Here is an 8,470-nt window from a genome sequence, read left to right as displayed (position 1 = left end):
GATTTGAAAAAAAAAAATGAATTGCTAATACTATAGTATAGCACAGAATACTATAGTACTCAATCGTCAGTTTCAGATTTAGCAAATTTAGATTCAATAAGTGGAATAGGCAACTGCTTGGGAAGGGTATCTTCTGTCCCTTAAACATCAATCCATCTCCTATTATTTGCAATATTTGATCTTAATTCCTTTGAGACTGAAAAGTTTTTTGATCTTCAAAGCCTTGATAGATAGGAAGATTTTTGACAGGAAAAAAATAGGCTCAATGGGCTCCTGATTATAGGAATATAAATGTGCAAAAATTCAAAGTCATGAAAGAAGATATTTGAAAAAAGTGATTTTATCAGGTGATGTCTTAAAAGTAATTTAATGGCTAATAGTTATCACATGATTATTATATGCCAGGCATCATGGGAATAACAACATAGATTTTCACATTTAATCTTCATAAAAGTCTAGTTTTGGAGATGGCCTCATTTGAAAGTGAAAAAAATTAATCTTGGAAAGGTGGAGGTGAAAGTCAAATCTTGGGAGTCTTCAATGACTTGTCTCTGCTTTTGATTCCCCATGTTCCATTCAACGAATCCTTTGGTCTTTACCTTCAAAATATATACAGAATTGGACTGCTTCTCACCACATCTACTGCTGTTGTCCAAACCATCTTCATTTTCTACTTGGCCATCGTTAAAGCCTTCAAACTGGTCTCTCTGTGTCTATTTTTGCTCTTCTACAATGTATTCTGCACATCGCATTCAGGAAAATAATTTAAAAATCAATGTAAGATTAGAATCCTCCGAAGATTTTCCATCTAAAACAAAATCTAAACTCTTTAACAAATTTACAAGGTACTACATGATTCCACGCTTTGGAGGTTCCCAGGTAGTAGAAAAACACACACACAAAATTTATTAAAGGACACACAGTTATGTCTTTGTTCCTCAGAAGACATTTCTCAGCGCTGGCACAGCACAGCCTCACCCTAAATATATGCTCTTATAACAGCACTGTTCAGGCCCCAGGGAAATGTCTTTCCACATTTTTTACCTATGTCTTCAAAATAAAGCAGCTGTATACAAATGCTATGAATATTTTTGGATTGTGTTGTAGCCAACACGAGATTGACATGACTTCAAAAGGCAGGAGAATTTGAGCAGTGGAGGCACTTAAGAAAGAGAAAAAACAAACTAATCACTTCTTAAACACTCTCTCTCAGATAGCAAGAATACAATAAATTTTTACATAATGAAGTACTGTTTCCCAGTAGTATCCTGCATTTATTTTTTTGCCTTTTGTCTCTTCCAGTTCAAGGTTCTGGAGGTACACAAGCATTAGCTGAAATTCACAATATTTGCCTCTGGGGACTGAGGAATATTTCTCAATGTTAAAAATTTATATTTACGCTTAAATTTGAGTATAAGTAGATCTAAACATAACCTATGAAGCATAATATCAATTCTTTAGCTTGGCAATTAGGCATAGAATATAAAATTGCAAATAGTTTTATTTGACAAAATATTTAATAAAATTCTATTAATTTTTTGAAAAATAAAATGCACGCTATGGTTTGAATGTTTGTCCCTTCCAAAACTTAATTGCCAATGTAAGTGTTAAGAGGTGGGGCCTTTAAAAAGTGATTGGGAGCCCGTCAGAGCCCTCATGAATTAATTAGTCCATTATGGATTAATGAATTAATGGGTTAATGGGTTATCAAAGGAGTGGGTTACTTATCATGAGAGTGGGTCTGTTATAAAAGCCAATTTGGCATGCTCTTGACCTCTTGCCATGTGATATTCTACACTGCCTTGGGACTCTGCAGAGACTCCCAACTAGCAAAAAGGCTTCACCAGGCCTGGCTGCTCAGGCTTGGATTCCCCAGTCTCCAGAAGTGTAAGAAATAAATTTCTTTTTTTTATAAATTACTGAGTCTCAGGTATTCAGTTATAGCAATGGAAAATGGACTAAGACAATATAAATATTGTCTTTATTTTAAAAATATTAATTTAGAGCTTTCATATTTACTAATCATAATTTGAATTTAGCCCTTTAATTTTAATAGTTATTTGTAAACATTTTAGAAGAAATAATTTTTGAAAACATGAGTGAAAATAACTTTAAATGTTTAATTTTTACATTGTATAATTTATTATTTTTTTGATAAAATATATTTAAATTATAAACATATTGAATACAATTTTTTTCTTCTTTAGATAACTGAAAATGAGAACAAGTTAAGAGAATGATAGAATTTAAAAGTTAAAATAGATACCCCAAAAGAAAAATCTTGAAAATAAATATGACATAGAAATCTTCAAAAAAGCAGACTGCTTAAAAATTTAAAATCAGAAACAATGAGTCAAGTGCAACCAACATAAAATTTGTGAAAATACATTACAAATTCTTTATTTAGTAAAGATTTAATTATTGATCAAAACAATAAAAACAAGTAGGTTTTTTGCTACATATTTTTTGCTACTCCAATGTTTAAAGTCATCAAATTCACAATTTATACATGTCATGAAATCTGTGTTACTTCATATTTTTTGCTATAGGAAGATTTAATTACTAATAAAAACAATGATAATATAGAGGAGCCTCTCTTTATATCCCTGCTGTGGTTTCACAATGTACATAAATATTAGCTAAATATTTGTTTTTTTTTTTTTTGTAGAACTTATCATGGAATGATGTATTTTTTATCTGTTTATTTGCTACATGTCTCCTGATAGATTTTAAGTTCAATGAGAGGAAGAATTTTGGTTTTTTCACTGTTATTTATTCCCAAGTATAAAGCAATATCTGACTCAAAGTGTGGATCAAGGAATTTTTGTTGAATGTAGAATACTAGCACATTAACAATCTTATCCACTAGATATACTGCATCCCATTGAGCAGGCTGTGTAAACCTCTGGGAAGATGCCTAGCCTTCTAATGTTATCATTAAGACTATCACTAACTTGCTGTTCAGTCTTTTATTAACTGAGCACTAACTATGTGCAAAGCATTGTGTCGGATGATGTGGATTCAAGAAGAAATAAAAAATGATGCACATCATTGTAGATTGCATTAGTGTCCAAATCTTGCTGTCGCTCCTTACTGGGTCTGTCTTCCCAATCCATTGACCTCAGGCAGTGACTTATTCCATTTCCAAACAGAACAATTTAGAATCATCCTATGGCTCTGCTTTTACCCTTTTCTCTCTGCCACACAATTGCCATGTCTCGGATAAAGGCTGCTTTTTCAGCCTGCGAAATATAGCTCAGCATAGTTGAAGCTGAACTGCAAAGAGCATGTACCATCGGCAGGAAATAAACCTTCATTGTTAGAAAGCAGTGGTGTGCTAGAGGTGGCTTGTACTGGCCTGTGGCTTGTGAGTGTTGATTGTGTTCATCTCCTTCTGATCCTGCATTAGGTGATGTCACATCAGTAGCTTAAAATTGGCTAAGATGGGAGTATTTACACTACAGAAATTGGCAAATACTACAAATCAGGGCTTATATTCCTGGAGAGTTCATTGCTAACTGTTTATCAGTACTTCAATGTTTAAATATTTGGAGTTGTTTGTTAGCACACCCAAACTTAGCCTAAGCTAACTGATACAGTATTCTCAAACAGTTTACAGTTTATAAACCTGTGGTAGATATCAATAGGCCAAAATACAATTACATTATAGTAAGTACTACATTAAGTCAAGAACAGGATATTGGGTGTCAGGAACTGTGAAGGGTCTGAGATTTTATTCTACTTGCAAGCTTACAAGTTTGCCTGCCACAGTTTCATGGATGCTGGCAGAGAACATGAGACTCCTGGATTAGAGACAAAGGACATTATTACTCACAGGACAAAAAGCAGCATGAGCTTCATGTTATGTCTGTTCCCCTGTTCCCCAAGTCACGAGGAAAGTGGAATGGCCCAAGTAGATGCTGCATATGCAGTGGGTTTGTGTTACTGCTGAGGAATCTCAAGCTTCAGAAACCTAAATCTTTTTTTTAATGCACTGCAAGCAAACAAATGCCTTGGAAGGAGACATTATATTTATTGTACTTGACAGTAAACAACCTGCCTTCTTTCTAGAGGGAGGCACAGTCTCTATCATCCATGGCTGTCTGCTATACAAACATTCTTGAAAAGATAGTCCAGAACAAAGGCTATCAGTGGCTCTGCTCACAAGTGCAGAAATGCAAATAACCCATAGAAAATTGTCTCGCCATGTAAAATGGTTAAATTCATGGAAGCAGAGAGTAAAATGGTGGTTTCCAAGGCCTGGGGGGATGTGAGAACGGGGAGGTATTAGTCAAAGTGTACAAAGTTTCAGTTGTGCAAGATAAGTCCTAAAGATCTATTGTATGTACAACATACCCTCTTATTTTCTAACTGTTATGTTAACTGTTCTTATGACAAAAAAAAAAAAAAAAAAATAGAAAGTAAAAAATAATAATAAATAAAGAGGGTGGAAGGGAACTTTTGTAAGTGGTAAATATGTTTATGACATAGATATAGTTGACAATTTCACAGGTGTGTACTTATCTCCAAACTCATCAAGTTGTATACATTAAATACATATTCAATTATACCTCAATAAAGTAGTTTTATAAAAAGAAAAAAAAAAAAGAAAGAAAATTGTCTACTCAAATGGGTACAATCCCTGAAGAGCACAGAACCTTGACAGGAAAGTTTCCATGGTCTTCCATTTTAGCATCTTCACAGGGTCTCACCTTAAGAGTAACACATGGCAGAGGCTTTTATTTAATTCCCCTTCTCTGTTTTTCTGTGTCCTAGACTTTTGTTAGATCATGAAACTTAAGCAATCATTAAACAATCAGATAAAAGCATGAAGTGTTGACAGTAGGCAGTGGTTTTGTTGTTCCTCTGAGTGACACTATAACTAGGGGTAAGTAAGAGCTCAAGCTGTGCAGTCAGTCTCACTTGAGTAAAATCCTAGGCTTGTCACTCACTAGCCACTTAACTTTGTGCAAGTTTAATGTTCATGCATGTGTAGTGGAAGAATCCTTGTGCAGTATTATCAGAGACATTCTTCATCCCTGTTATTTCCTGGGATTTACCTACTTGCCCTGGGCTTTTACCCTTAGAATCAATATAGGGATGGAGAATCCAGCTGAGAATTAAAGAGTTATTGCTTACCTTTAAGTTTCCAAATGGAAAGTTAAAGTCCATTAATGTGGAATAATCTGAGCGCCTGAGACCAGGGTAGAGAAACTTTACCTTAGTAGTGGAGGCCATTGAACACCATTGGGAGGCACTGGGATTGGGCATCCCTTCTCTAGATCATGAGACTATGGAAGGCATCCTGCACCTCTAACCCTCACCCCCTTCTCATCTCACACTACTACCAGAGAAAAGACAAGATCAAAGGAGAAGTTGAGAGTTTGCACTGACTGACATCAAATTCTGAATTTACTTCTTTTAAAATCAGAAGTGTAGAGGAGGGTTAATGTTCCCTAGGCTCAAGAAAGAAACTTCACATGATGGATATGCTAAATACCCTGATTTGATCATTACACACGTAATGTATAATGTATAATGTATAATGTTTAATGTATAAAATCAATAAAATTTGATTATATACACACGTCAAAAAAAAAAAAAATCAGAAGTGTGAGAATTACTTTGGGAAAATTTACATTTTTTTCTCAATTAGTGGACATAGGTACTCAAAAACTAATTTGTGTTCAAGTCTAGAGAAATGAGGGAAGGTATGCTTTTTGGAGTATCTGAGAGCCTTTTGCCTGTTAATTTCAGATCTGCTACACAAGTGAGGGGGTTGGCACACAGCCACATAGAATGTATTCAATTAGCATTATTTATTATTACTGACAGTATGATGCACATACATTTACAAAGCCCTAGGGACAAGGCAGAAGTGTTCGAAATTTGTCTCAGCTGTACCTTGCTTGGTGCTTTTCTTCTTTTCTATTGCTTTAGACCTCTCACTCCCTTATTTAGTAACTAATTCCCTCTAAAGTGTGAATTGATAGATTTATTCTTCCCAGGAGTATTTTCAAGTTGCTGAAGAAAACCAAACACAAAAGCCCTTCAAGATGAAGAAAGAATGCACATATAATTATGGGGTACAAAATCTGAGACTAGCTGCAGAGATATTTTGGGGTAGAGGAGAGGGCTTGCTTCTTTCAAATTACATATCAGAAAGCATCTGCCTACTTTATTTCTTCCTAAGCTGCACAGTTTAGTACGGGATCCACAAAGTGCCAAATCAAGGGAATAATAATGGAGATTTATGTTTCTTGTGGCAGTCTTTAAAGCGAATAATTTTGGCCAAGTTTCCAAATTCACCCTGTACTCGCCACTCCTTCACAGTCCGAAATTACACCATTCAGTGTCGATCTTTTCCAACTGTGAATAGCAACAGACTTGAAGATTTTACTTGTGTTTTTTTATCCGTGGTGTTCCCCTGCCCTGAGATTTGTCAAATGAAACATATTGATATTTAAGTTGGCTCCGTGAAAACCTCCTAAAAGATTCATCCTATTTTGGGCAGCAAAAACCATGATTGCAAAAGTGGGATGCTGCTTAATCAGTCTAATTCTTAAATGTTAATCTTTGGACAATAGCCTTTAAAAAATAGCATACAATGTCCCTTTGAAAATCAGTCTTTGTTAACAACTTAGTATTAGCTCATTTCCCCCCATTGACTCATCTGCCATTTCCTCTATCTTTATAGGAAGATATATAAAAATTTATCTGGATTTTCATAGAGCATTTTAAAAATGTTTTGCTATTGGCTAGGTAGCCTTAATTTCTGCTTGGGTTTATCCTAATAATCAAGCCTCCCTAGATCATTTTAAGTTTTTTTTTTTTCCTTTTGCTAGAGGGAATTTTTATTATAATTCACTTGAATATACTTTCAATTTTATTCCATTCAGTTTGGAAAAAAAAACCTTGATATTTAAAATTACCATTGAATGCTTCCCTCCCTGTGGTGTCTGGGAATGGATTCTCCAAATTCAACATTGGGATAAATCATTGGGGGCAAAAGAGCTAAATAGGCATTTCTCAAAGGAAGATATACAAATGGCCAACAGACATATGAAAAAATGCTCAACATCACTCAGCATCCGGGAAATGCAAATCAAAACTTCACTGAGATACCATCTCACCCCAGTTAGGATGGCTAAAATCCAAAAGACTCTGAACGATAAATGCTGGTGAGGTTGCGGAGAAAAAGGAACTCTCATACACTGTTTGGTGGGACTGCAAAATGGTGCAGCCTCTATGGACAATGGTATGGAGGTTCCTCAGACAATTGCAGGTAGATCTACCATATGACCCAGCTATCCCTGGTATATTCCTGCTGGGAATATACCCAGAGGAATGGAAATCATCAAGTCCAAGGTATACCTGTTCCCCAATGTTCATTGCAGCACTCTTTACAATAGCTAAGAGTTGGAACCAGCCCAAATGTCCATCATCAGATGAGTGCATATGGAAAATGTGGTATATCTATGCAATGGAATACTACTCAGCTATAAAAAAGAATGAAATACTGCCATTTGCAACGACATGGGTGGACCTAGAAAGAATTATATTAACTGAAACAAGTCAGGCACAGAAAGAGAAATATCACATGTGTTCACTTATTTGTGGGAGCTAAAAATAAATAAATAAATACACAAAAAAACCGGGGGGAGGGGGAGAGAAGAAGACAAAAAACCCACAATTCCTTGAAATTGATATGACAAGTGAACAGAAAGGACATTGTTGGGAGGGAGGAGGGAGAGGGAGGAGGGAGGGGGGTTTCGGTAATGGGCCACAATAATCAACCACATTGTATATTGATAAAATAAAAAAAAAAAAAGATAAACAATTGGTAAAACCATCAGTGTAAAATTTCTATATGCTTATTTTTTTTAAAGAGTGAGATCATATATCTACATAGTCCTAGATATATAGCCTCTAGCATATGGTAACAGGCATATTTTTAAAACTGCACAGAACTTATCTTAAAAAGAACTTTCCTCTGTTACAAGGAAAAATCAAGTGCCTTTATTCGCGAGGCTGCTTCTTAAAGATGAGCTGGTTAGCACAGGCTGTGATCTAGACAGCTGGTGCTGCCTCCTTCATTGCTTCAAGTGAAGGCTGCATCTGCCCAGAGGGGGTGCCTTTGATAATGGTAAAGACCCTCGATTTTCATATCATGATAAATTATAAACTGCCTCTCCCACTCATTCATTCTTTCTGTTTTCTTTCCCTTCTTTGTTAAATCTATAGTACACTCTTAATAAAAGTTAATGAAAATATTCTTTCTATCTTTCCTGAAACCTATTTTTGGCCCTGATCTCAAGTTAAGAGTACAACTCCACGGGCTCTGTCGGCTTTTTAAATTTCTAGTACCACAACCCTAAACTTCAAACTTAATTTATTTCATTCTGTGTACATTTCCTGGTATTTTTAAATGCCTAAGGAAAGCATTACTATGTTTTTATACAATTACACA

The sequence above is a fragment of the Cynocephalus volans genome, chromosome 15 (assembly GCF_027409185.1).
Source record: "Cynocephalus volans isolate mCynVol1 chromosome 15, mCynVol1.pri, whole genome shotgun sequence".
NCBI classification, from domain to species: Eukaryota; Metazoa; Chordata; class Mammalia; order Dermoptera; family Cynocephalidae; genus Cynocephalus; species Cynocephalus volans.
This window is presented reverse-complemented; position numbering follows the sequence as displayed.